An 11,752-nucleotide genomic window follows, 5' to 3' on the forward strand; every position below is an offset into this window, starting at 1 on the left:
AGTATATTGGCGTGAAAAGTGTCTTAGTGCGGTATCAATTCATATGCACAAGAAAGAACTTAAGTTCTTTGGTTGATAAGATGAGGTCTTCAGATGTACTGGTATGAGTCTGTTGCGCATGCGCTATGCTCTCGAAGGAAGTAGGCGTCGCTCCAATGAATCAGTTGCTAGTCTACACTCGTCCTGTGCTATGTTTTCAAAATAATTCTCAATCTAGTTTCGTAATTCGGTGCCAACGAAATTCTAACCGCATGCAATTATTATGGCTTCTTGATGTGTGAAGTGCGCTACAGGAAACTTGTACCAACAAACTCTCTTTGAACACTACGGTAAGTGCCACAAATTCTTGGTAGATGGAGGCAATTTCTCGATGCGGATCGAATTACTGAATGCCTTAACCTTGTGCAGCGATACAAGCTGTGTTAAACAAACATTAGACATTTACCCTCTCAACCGCGATCGCCACTGCGTCTCAACGTGATGGAAACATTCTACTCTGGCAGCACCACCTGTGATAGAAGAAAACTTTATCCACCAAGGCTGCAGAAACAAGGAAATGCTTTCAGCCCCCACCTTACGAGAAGCGCGTCTTCGGTTGCTGGGTCTAAAGTGCTCATATGTCTGCCGCCAGTACACTCTTTTTCGCTCAGCGCAAAGTGCCTTAGCGTTGCAGCGGAATTCAAAAAGAGAACGCTGAAAACAGGGAGGAAGCCAAAAGCATTCAGGATCTACCTGAATAGAATTCATACAGGGTACCTGTCGGTAAATTATGAAAAGCTCTAAGAGCATTTAAACATTGCTTTCATCGAACAAAGTATATTCAAACCCGACTTCAGACTGCAGAGCTAGTTGTGTAGGGGAGACGCGCCGTGCTGGAAAGCCTTGAAAGATGACCAAGGAAAAGTTTCCCTCTCATATTTGCTATCTTCGGTTTTGTTTGTTGGCATGCCGTTGCATGTATGCTTGCTTACTTGTCGTGTACAGAACAGCTGCACGTCGGTGCGACGCCACGCAAGCATGTCTTCTGTGCCGGGATGACAGAATGTCAACAGCAATATCGTCTAAGCGACGCTGGCATGTGTCGTCGGACTTAGGCCGTATGACCCGCCTCAGCCTCACTAATACGATTTCCCGAGATCCGGGATCAATATGTTTCTATGTAGAAGAGCCTTTCTGTACTGCGTGGTTTCCAGTGATGCGCAGTTTGAGATGAAATGCTGGCTGAGCCGGTCGATGGAAGCGGTGACACGGGAATCTAATTTAACCCTCGCTGGGAAAGTTCAGTTGCACAGAAAGTACGGTGGGAAATCGTCATGCTACCCCCGAGTTATTTTTACACGAATTTTTGGAAATCGATCCTCGAATATGTCAACTATGCAGTCAGTACCGCTTTCTTTTCAATTTCAAAAATTTGCGTATTTTTGCATGAGGTGATACTTAGATATTTCAATCGCAATGGTTTAGCTAGCTTGCATCACAAGGGGAGCAAAGATGAAATCCGATCCCCTGCTCGTTGGACACGTATCTGTTATTCTAGCGACAGCGTTGTGAGGGTAATAAAGATACGCAGAGCTGCACCACACACATCTTATGATGCCGAATTCGCAGGGGTTTAAATTTTAGTTCGCGTTCTTATCTGCCTTAAAGCTTTTTGAGCATATTAAAACAGCGGGAGCGACACGACCTACGACCTTACGCACAAAAGAGACTAATAAATTATTTGCTTCGAGCAAACATCACATTACTCCAATCCTGAAAACTATGCGCAGAACAGTGAGAATGATACCCCATTAAAGAAACTCACTCAGCCACTTTTGCCAAACAAGCGCCCAAAGGAGACAAGCAAACACGCTAGATATCAACTACTCTCAAAGCCTGCGGCTTCATTACAACCAGCGATGCTTATACTACATAATTTTCTTCACCCTTTTACCGTGATAGCTTGAACGCAATGCTTCGCATTTTTTGTGACGGCCTGTGCCCTGGTATCATTTCTCAGATTATTTCCATGACGAATTTTCAAGGGCTCAGCTGGACCACCTTCCGTTATACTGCGTCTGCATGCTCGTACATGGTTTTCATAGACGCTTTATCCTGATAACGACGTGAGTCACAAACACTTGAGGAGATAGGGAGCACAGAGATAGTAAAATGATTTTTACCAGGAACTTGCTTACTACATTCCGTACTTTCCTTAATGCGGGAACGAAAAAGGGGGCTCGCTAGCTTTGTAGAAAATTTGTCCTTTAGTTAGTTTTCTAATCATTCAAACCATGGGGTGCGTTTCCTGTTTATAGTGGTGTTTCTTAAGCGGCAATTTAAATAATGGACTACAAATATATATTGCTGCTTTTTCAGATCGACAGCGGAGAAGGGCCGAGGGTAAGATGGTCGCACATTCGTACATCAAGTGAAATGAAATGAAATTTATTTCAGCAGAATCGGGGTACATATACTTGGGAATATTCGTTTTTACATCTCCTGAGGTTCACGAGCTAAAAGGCGTCCATGTGGCGCCTGACGGGGCCTCATGACCTTCATGCACGCTGTGCGGCAAACAATGCCAGTATTTGCTGAAGGAGACCTTGTACTTTAGACAAAGCACATCACATTCAAGCGCAGTTTTTTTTTTCAATTCAAAACAAAAAGGAAATGAGCATAAGTAATAAAAGCAAAAACAGAGCATCGACAAGAAAAAACCAACAACACATTCAAAACAAAAGAAAGAAATATACGTATACATGGTGCCTATAAATATACATATACCTGGTAAATACCATTCTTTTTCAAACCCTTCAGTGACAGTAAACGTTTTGTTGCACTGTATTGACTAGACAGGAGCGTGGCGGCTTGCTTGATGCTAAGCCGGGCTATATGCAGACGGGCTATATGTAGCCGGGCTATATGTGGCCGGGTTATATGTAGCCGGGCTATATATAGCCAGGCTATATAACCGGGCTATGTAAAGCACTGTAAAGGACTTTTCACAAAGTCTTCGCTACACTTAAAAGCTTTTCAGCGATCTTATTTAACAAGACGTTATACCTTATTTATAGTTATCAGTGCAAATACATATTCAAGGTTTTTCGTCGCCTTCTACCTATCAGTAGCAGCATACAGTGTATCTGGCACATGTAAGCAGATCAAAAGGAAGAAAACAAATATAAGCATAGGATAAGCTTCCGCATTACTTATACGAGAGGAAAGCAGTAGTAAATGTGAGCTCTGTGATCACCAATTGAGAGAATGAAAGTTGATTAGATGGGAATTCAAGGAATCCTGTTTACAGTGAAGACGCTTCATATAAACATGATGCTGCTACCTACAATAAATGTGCATGCGTCAAGGCAATTTCTTAGATTTGCAGGGCTCTGATAAATTTTTATTTCTTAGTGACAATTTACCCTTATATTTACTAAAGGTTAGTGTCGTACGTGGTGGTTAGTCTACGGTGTGTTATATTCTGTCGTCAATGTTATCAAGCAAAAACATTTATTTCTTATCAAGCTTGCAGTGGAGTAAGTTTTATCCATATTGTCTGAAACGTTTAGCAATTTCAAACCCTTAAAATTAATGTGTTAAGTTGTGGCTGTACGGCAGATATAAATATTTCCTCCTGTGCTGGAAATAACATCTTTTATTTGAAATATATTTTGGAACATCACCCCGACGGTTTTAGGAGGCATTACTCTATCGATGTCCTTCGTTTTATTATTAATTATATTTAGAACGGACAGCGGTTTTGGCGTTTAGGGTGGATAATTCCCATTTAGAATTAGCTTGTGCGAGGTTTACCTATTGTTGTGTGCATTATTTAGAAGCAAGGTTTTATTACACCACAATCCTAATTTTGCCATAGTGTAACATTTGATTACTACATTGACGCCTGTTTCTCCAGACTGAAATATATACGTGTCGGCCGCTAATTTACAATGTTAAGGGTGTGCCTATTGATAAATGTCCGATGATAATGCATCATCATTATTTTTCTTCCTTGCATTAAACCTTTTCTCTTTCATTGGGTATTTTCACCTCGTAATGGAGAGATTTAGCTTCCCGGAGACGTACTGACGTAGAAGTATACCGGTTTAGCGTACCCCTCTCACGAATGCGCTGTGGCCGCGATTACACTCACCCCTGTCAATGCGCGTGCGCAGGAGGGGTCCGGCAAACCGGTACGCGTGTGCGCCACAACGGCTCCGCCAAGCTAAATATTACCTGATACACAGATTCGCGTATTTCATAGCTAAATATTTTTTTCTCCACAATTTTGTACAATAGTCAGAGTACATCTTCATAATGTTCATCTCTGCTGAGATATTCTTTGTCATTTCCAAATCTTCTGAGCCATTCGCAGCCGTTTTCATTGTTTCTGAGTTAACATTATTTTAATTTTACACAGCCATTTTGTGGTTCTCTCCTTCCTTCTCTCCTCCAAAAGTGACGGCAATTTGCTATGTGTATTAGCCACCCTTCAAAACGCGCTCCTCATGCAGTTCTTCCCCAGTGACTTTAAGAATAGAGTAAATAAACGATAATAAATTATTAAAATGTGAGTGGTGATCTGTTCGGATGACATTATTTAACATTTTCATTACATTAATTACAGCAGCCGGCCACGGATGCTTCCTGGCGTTATGCTGCTGTAAACACTGGCCGCATGTCGGACTTATTACTACGGATATGATTATATTAGGTACTCAATGAAACGTAGAGGCTATATTAAGCTCGAAACATCACCGGAGCTTTGTGATATATGTGATCACAGGCATTTCTTTTTCAAGCACAGAAGAAAACCTAACACGCAGTTCTTTTTTCTAGACTTTTTAGTGTATATCTTTCGCAATAAAGAAATCTGTTCACTTGCGGTTCGAATCCCTTGTATACGCGCTAGGCGTTATACTGCGTGTTTAAAACTTTTTCGAACCATTAAAAAATGGATCTCACCATACTAATTTGGAATTAAGTACCAAGGACGTTGCTACTTACTGCTTTTTTATGTGAAAAGGCAGCTGCTATAACCAGCGTAGGTGCTGTAAACGTTTAGTGCTGAATATTCAATTTAGATGACACAGTATTGAATACGCAGCTAATATGCTGGAAGAGGAAGAGCTCAGGTGCATCTTTTGTGTAATTGAAAAAACCTGCATGTTTGTACTATAACAAAAAAAATGTATGACCAAGTGAATCCAGGATAACAGCCTGTGCGCATAAGGCTAGAGGAGAAAAAGTCGCACTTGTTTTGCTGAGTATCAGTAATATTTAGTTAACGTTAGACATAGAAGTGAGAAATTGAGATGTGTCACTACGTCCTAAGAAAAGCTTTTATATGGACCATAAAATATTGTAACAGTTGATACACTGAAGAATTACTGCAGCGGCTGAACGAGGGCACCCAGAGAGCTGAACAAGGAACCGAGGACACCAGAAACGGGTCTACACTTCAGCGTCCTATACTCCTACCGATTTCGCTCCTTCTTCTTCTACCCCGAATACACGAGTAAATATCTTCTTCCGACGTAGGAGTCTACGAGCCAGGACATAGTTTTTGCCATCGCCACTTATTCCATTATTGGTTATATACATGACCCATATATTGAAAATTACTATTTATGCACACTTTAAAGAGGAGACCCTAATTGGCATTATCATGGTTGTGTATGTGAAAAGATGTCTGAAAATAATGTCACGACTTCTCAACGCTTGTTTATACCTGCCCTCGTGAGACCACTTGTATAAGAAAAACTCGCACACAGAACAGACGAGTAACAGAGCCGCCTTTACAATGAAAGGGTCTATGAACACAGGTTTATTTGCAAATAACGAAGTACCAGAGACGACAGTGACGGCATGCAGAGAGAAGATTGCAGGACGCATTGCGGATTTTTGTACGTCGCCTCACAAGTCCACCATTGGACTTATGAGAGGCGATCCCATTTCTTATCCCTTCTTAGTATTTCTTGAGCCATTCTGCTCCTTAGATGCATTGTAATTTGCGTATACTGGTGTACGGCTCCGTTGACAATTGTGGTGAGCCTTTAAATATACCTTCATACTCATGGTGCATTTCACGGCCGCGGCGGCAACACTACTGCCACGGGCTGTTTAGAACTCTATAGTACTTGAGTATAAAGCAGATGAAGGCCAAGATTGAAAACAAAAATAATGCAAAATGCTGCCTTGACGGGCGAATGGGTTGATTAAGCAATAAAACGAAACTTACTCTGCTTGGATTGTCCGCGATGCTACCTGTCCTCCATGCCGCGCACTGAGACGGTTTTGCGTGGAGTCTACGCTTTTTGGTTTGTAGTCGCTTTGTTTCTCATAAATGTCCTCATAGTGCAAGCCTCTTATTCACGTTTAAATGAAAGTTTTTGAGTTTACCGCCCAGTTCCTTTTCTCCTCCAAAAGCTACACCTCGTCATTTCTTCTTCCCTTTTTTTTGCTTCCCATGACAACTGTTCAAACATGAGCAGAGGTCTTTATTATTGAGAAATTCATTTTTAATTGACCTTTAGTTAACAGCAATTACACTGACAACAGTGACTCGGTTTACTGTACATTTTCTCAACCTTGAGAAGTTACTGGTTTTTGCAGCTGTTTACCCTGGAGAGATTAGCATCACCAAAAACACGCACCGGGGAGCTTGGCCAAGGCTGTAAAACCGAGTTTAATGCTGGAAGGAAAAGATATATACAATTAGCCCTAAAGCCGTTTAGCAGAATGTTTTTACATGCAACGGCACTATAAGCGGCCTATCTGCAGAGAGTTCTGGCTCGAGAGCTTTTCAAAAGTCGCAGTAACATTCAAGTTGCCGTCCTCACTAGCAGCATCCTCCCTCCTTTATTTACCCTTAACAGCCCTAACGTTCACCAAAGGCTCAGTCTCCCCGAATTCAGTTTCGGCATACTGCCTTGCCGCCCACGTCAGCTTGTATCTTTGCCGCCTGTAATGCGTAGTTTCCTTTTGCCAGCATGAGTAGCAAAGAAAGGTAAATGAATGCGTGAGCTGATATGTGTGCGATGGTTCACGACGCGAGCGGAAGGCTATTATGTCACCGTACCTGCAAAGGTTTACCTTAGGCACCGATGTCTCCTTCCACTGCCTTATATATGTCCAGACGGACGGCAGCTTACAACTGACTCGTGTACCGCTGATGATGCCCGCAGAAATAGAAAAGCTCTCTTGTGTTACAGGCGGTATCCCGGTAATCTCAACAGCCATGCACATTGATAAAATCTCGGAGATTATGATGATGCTTGCCTTCAAATCAAGGCAGTCATCATCGATACAAAACTCGCACTCGCAATTTTGGTTTTCCATTCTTTGTGTCTAGAGTATAGGGAGCAGTCCTCGGCTATTGTATGTTTTTAACCTGATTACTTATTTATTGTGCTTGTTTGCATCGGAAGTCGTAGGCTGTTTGACGGAGGGAAAATATTGTTTTCATGAGCATATGCTCAAAGGTGCCTAATTGCTATATACGTCAGTCAGATCTTACTACCTTATTGGTCAGTATACTAACAAGGATCGGCCTTTCTTTTCCCACGGCATACAGGTCCCAGTTCCTGTGACCTGTTACCGCGTCGATCGCAGTAACGCAGCGCGGACCGGCCTCCGCATCACAGGGGCTCATGTCCATGCCGCCTCCAGAACATGACCAGATGGAGGCCACGACGATGGTGCATCGACCGGCACAGACGCGCCGACGCTATATTCCGAGCCATACGGGCACTGTGTCTTCTTGTCGCTGTGGTCACCGCCATTATCTGGGTGCAAGCGCTCTACCAAATTTCCGGCAGCGACGATCAAAAGGACGACGTAGGTGACGTCATAATTTTGCTCTCGACAAAACCTTACATCGCGGTCACTTCTGCGGCAGCTCCTAGGCAGTCATCGTCGGAAGAAGCCATCTCATCTCCGTTGTCTCCAAACGTCCAGCTTCATGAAACGTTTAAAGAACAGCCCTCGAAAGACGGAGACTGGGTCTCAACGGACACTTACCCGAGGACGAAGCTTAGGGTTTTTCTGTATTCCGCGTACCTGGACAACCGCCTCGCTGTCCCCGCTGTTCGCGTGATAGGCGCATACGCATGTGTGGGCGGAGCCAGTTATCCTGCCGGCTAGAGTATGCCAATGGCGAGGCGAAGGTGGTAGCCGCTGCACAGAAGACCATAAACGAAAACTGGAAGCTGAAGTACGGCGCGCCGTTCTTCACGTGTCCATACAGCGAAGAGCCCGACACGCCCCCGCCTGCTCGCGTGAGGCTCAAAGAGACTTACGAATTCCAGTGGAGCCCCTCGATACCCGTGTGGCCTCTGGAGGCACGGCCGGACCACCCTACAGGACGCTTCGCGGTGTGCGCCAAGCCGCTTCACTACGAGTACGACAGGGCATCGTGGCTTGCTGAGTTCGTCGAGTTCCACCGCATCGTCGGAGTTGACCACTTCTTGTTCTACAACCACAGCATCGGGAGCAATGTTGAGCGGCTGCTACAAGTCTACATTGCAAAAGGGGTTGTGACGAGCCTACCTTGGAACCTGGACATTAAGTAAGTAGAACGAACAAGTATGGCTTTTCTTTTATTGCCATTCTGTTCCAGTGCCTAAGGATTTTTTAGTGGGTAGGTAAGGCTTTTAGTTACTATGAATATTATGCCATAAATATATCAGCATGCCGCCGCAGGCCACACTTTTCTTTGTTTGCACGGAATTTTGACTTATTCTTATATTGCAGCGTACTATATTAAAACTATCCAGTGCTATTTTCTCCAAACACTGGCTGAATCGGCTCTTTGTAGCCAGCTTACGGTAATTATTATGGCAACAAGAAAAAAAAGGTTGAAATCTCCAGTGGCAAACCTTTAATCAAGCCACACTGTATGCACGTTACTTTGCTAACGGAGGTGACAGTTTCTTTAGACGAGAAGAAAAAAACGATTTTCGCTATGCATATTGTAGTGAAGCATATTGAATCCGGATCCCGTAGGGCTGTTTTGCCGGTGTAAAGAAATATTTCTCAGTTGTGTCTATTATTTCTGAACAGCGCAGTGGTTTGTGTAGAAGTTTGTGAATCTTGGCGATTGACATTGCATGCTGTTTCTACATTCGCATCTTTCGTAGGTCCCAAAAGGAGATCCGCACCGAGGGTCTGTTCGCCGCCCTCAACGACTGCGTCTATCGCTGCATTGACCACTTCGATTACGTCCTCGTTTTGGACCTGGACGAATTTGCCATGCCCCGAAAAGAGGACACGCTACCGGCAATGGTGACGCGGTTGAAGCGCTCGGCACCCCGCACCATGAGCTACGTGCTGCTCAACAGCTTCTTCTGCTTGTACTGGGAGAACGACACGGCTGCCTACGGGGTACCTCCTGAAAGAGCTCCCGCGGGGATTCCGTACACGCTGACACAGTTCAAGACGCGGTGCTCCAGGAAGGTCTTCCGCGTCGGCTCCCGCTCCAAGTACATCGTGCGACCGGTGGCGGCAGTCGAAGTAGGGAATCATGTCGTCTGGCGTTATTTGGGTGAGCTTGGTATTCCTCTGTTCCCTGCAAGCTCTTCTTTCTTATGGTCTCTTTAATAAGAACTGCATTGTCCTCTTTGATTCCTGTGAGCCTAGAGGTCCTCTGTTGTTTCCCTACAATTGCAGGAGTGCCTGATGCTGTTCATCTGAGAATGCATACATGCCCCACTTCTTCATTGTATCACACAGAATAAAAGGAGACATGAAAGCTGCTACTCGTAAGATTTCTGCAAAACCTACACTCGCTTCATTTATCAATGCAGACTTCAGCTTAAACACTCGGCGACAAACATAAGCTTCTCTTATAATGTACGAAATGGGCATAGCCCGCTCGCATAGTTCTAGTTTTGCCTATAAATACTGCGTGAGTCAGACTCTCAGTGCACCTCCCAGTTCCACAGGGGTCATGTCACTCGAATACGCAGCCACTGTTCGATGTCAGCGAGGAGTCCTTCACCAAACGTGGTGTTTTGACAAATGATGCATTTAACGCCTCTGCGCGTAACTTTCAATGTACTCACTCAGGGTCTATTTATATATTTTATACTTAAAAACTCTACGCCTGATACCGTTGCTGAATACTCGGGTACAAAACAAAAATCACCAGATCCACAAAATACCCTAGCCACAAAAAAAAGTTTAGGAAAAACCACTTTGAAGAAATCAATGTGAAATTCTACCATGTAGCCATATCGGGCTCATTCTCCATAGCATGCACTGTACGATTCTTTTTTCTTAAATTTGTAGACGACCTATTTCTTGTATCTAGGTGTATACATACCCATTGCTCTGTGATTGTATTACATTTATCCCTCGTGATTCTACGACCCCTTCTACGACTCTGGGTGGTTGTAGAAAGGGTTTATGTTTGCGTTTATCATAAAAGTTTTTGTATAGCAGTGACGTTTAGTTCGGCCACAAGGCTGAATGGTGGGCCTCTTAGTATGGCATGTTGAAGGAGTTCCGCCAACCAGAAAAGTCGCACATATGTTATTCCAGCCCATATACTGTGTGGTTCTCCCTTATGTATGCGTCTTTTTTTCTGTTTTGGCTGGAAAAAAACTTTCATCCGACTGCAACGCTGCAAACATGTAAGAAATGTATCCTAAGTGCGGCGCATGAAAGGGTAACGGGCATTTAATTAATGGCGAACGGACAGTTTTGACTAGCGTTCGCAAGCGCTCCGGCTAGATTCTGTCTTCATGCATTAATATGTAGTATGACATTTTTTTTTTAATTACAGGCTTTGCCTTCTTTCATAGTAGGTACTGCAATGTTTTTTGTTGTTTTTTTCGTGTGCAGCTCGGTTGGATTCTGAGGAGCGTGGTGCTCTGTAAAGCATTCATTTATATCCCTCAGCCTCCAAAGGCGGTTACAGGTTTTTCTCCCTGCAATAGATTAAACAAAACAATTCGTCCCGTAAAATATTTAACGAAATTTCTTCACACAGGAGGGCGCCACCAGGCCACACAGCGTGTGGCGCCTGAAGATGCGCTGCTTCACCACTATCGCATTTGTGAGTTTGGTGGCTTCGACTGTGTCAAGCACCCTTCGATAGTCGACCGTTCGGCTCTTCGCTTCAACACCACGCTGCTTGAACGAGTGAATGGTGTGTGCACGCAAGCCTTCCCGGACAAAGCCCATTGTCCGAAGGCTCCGGGACTCGGAAGTCCGTGGTGACTACTCTGGCCGTCGTGCTGGTGCATTCCTGGACTGCGGGTTTGAAACACTCTGCAAGTTTTAAATAAATGTGCGCACTGCAACTATTGTTTCGGTTGATAGTGTCGTGGAGGTGAAGCATGGTTCTGGACATGATATCGAAGCAGAGAAAAGTGTTTTAGCGGTTCCGTATTAACGGGCATTATATTTATGATGCACGAGTCCAGCCTGTTTGAACGCACAAACGAGTCTCCTCACTTATTTTTATTCAACGACTTGTTAATGAAATGATCGTGTTAACGTCACGGCTTTTTCTTCATCACAAAAGTCCGCTAACCGACTGTTCTTTTGCTGAAGAAAATATGCAATGCTACTAAAGAAAAGCCATTGGTCTTCGCCAAACTCTCTTGACATTGAGCATAGCGAACCCCAGAAAGAAATTTTTTTGTGTGGCAATGATGTCCATAAAGAGACTTGTACTACCCAACTTCAGAACTCAGAAGACTGTGTTCATACAAAGGCGTGGAAGGCGTATTCCTAACATTCTTTTGTGTTCATTACCTCAAAT

The 11,752-nt window shown here is 43.9% G+C and overlaps 1 pseudogene across 1 annotated transcript; it reads left to right on the top strand.

Annotated features, from left to right (window-relative positions):
• The first annotated feature begins 7,576 nt into the window (after positions 1 to 7,576).
• Positions 7,577 to 11,417, top strand: LOC146177218 (uncharacterized; annotated as a pseudogene). The gene is made up of 3 exons (XR_014701279.1): positions 7,577 to 8,551; positions 9,123 to 9,526; positions 10,976 to 11,417. The product of XR_014701279.1 is annotated as an uncharacterized LOC146177218 (transcript).
• Positions 11,418 to 11,752: the final 335 nt, after the last annotated feature.

The sequence above is a fragment of the Amblyomma maculatum genome, chromosome 10, assembly GCF_055883805.1.
Source record: "Amblyomma maculatum isolate TAMU_Amacu chromosome 10, ASM5588380v1, whole genome shotgun sequence".
NCBI lineage: Eukaryota > Metazoa > Arthropoda > Arachnida > Ixodida > Ixodidae > Amblyomma > Amblyomma maculatum.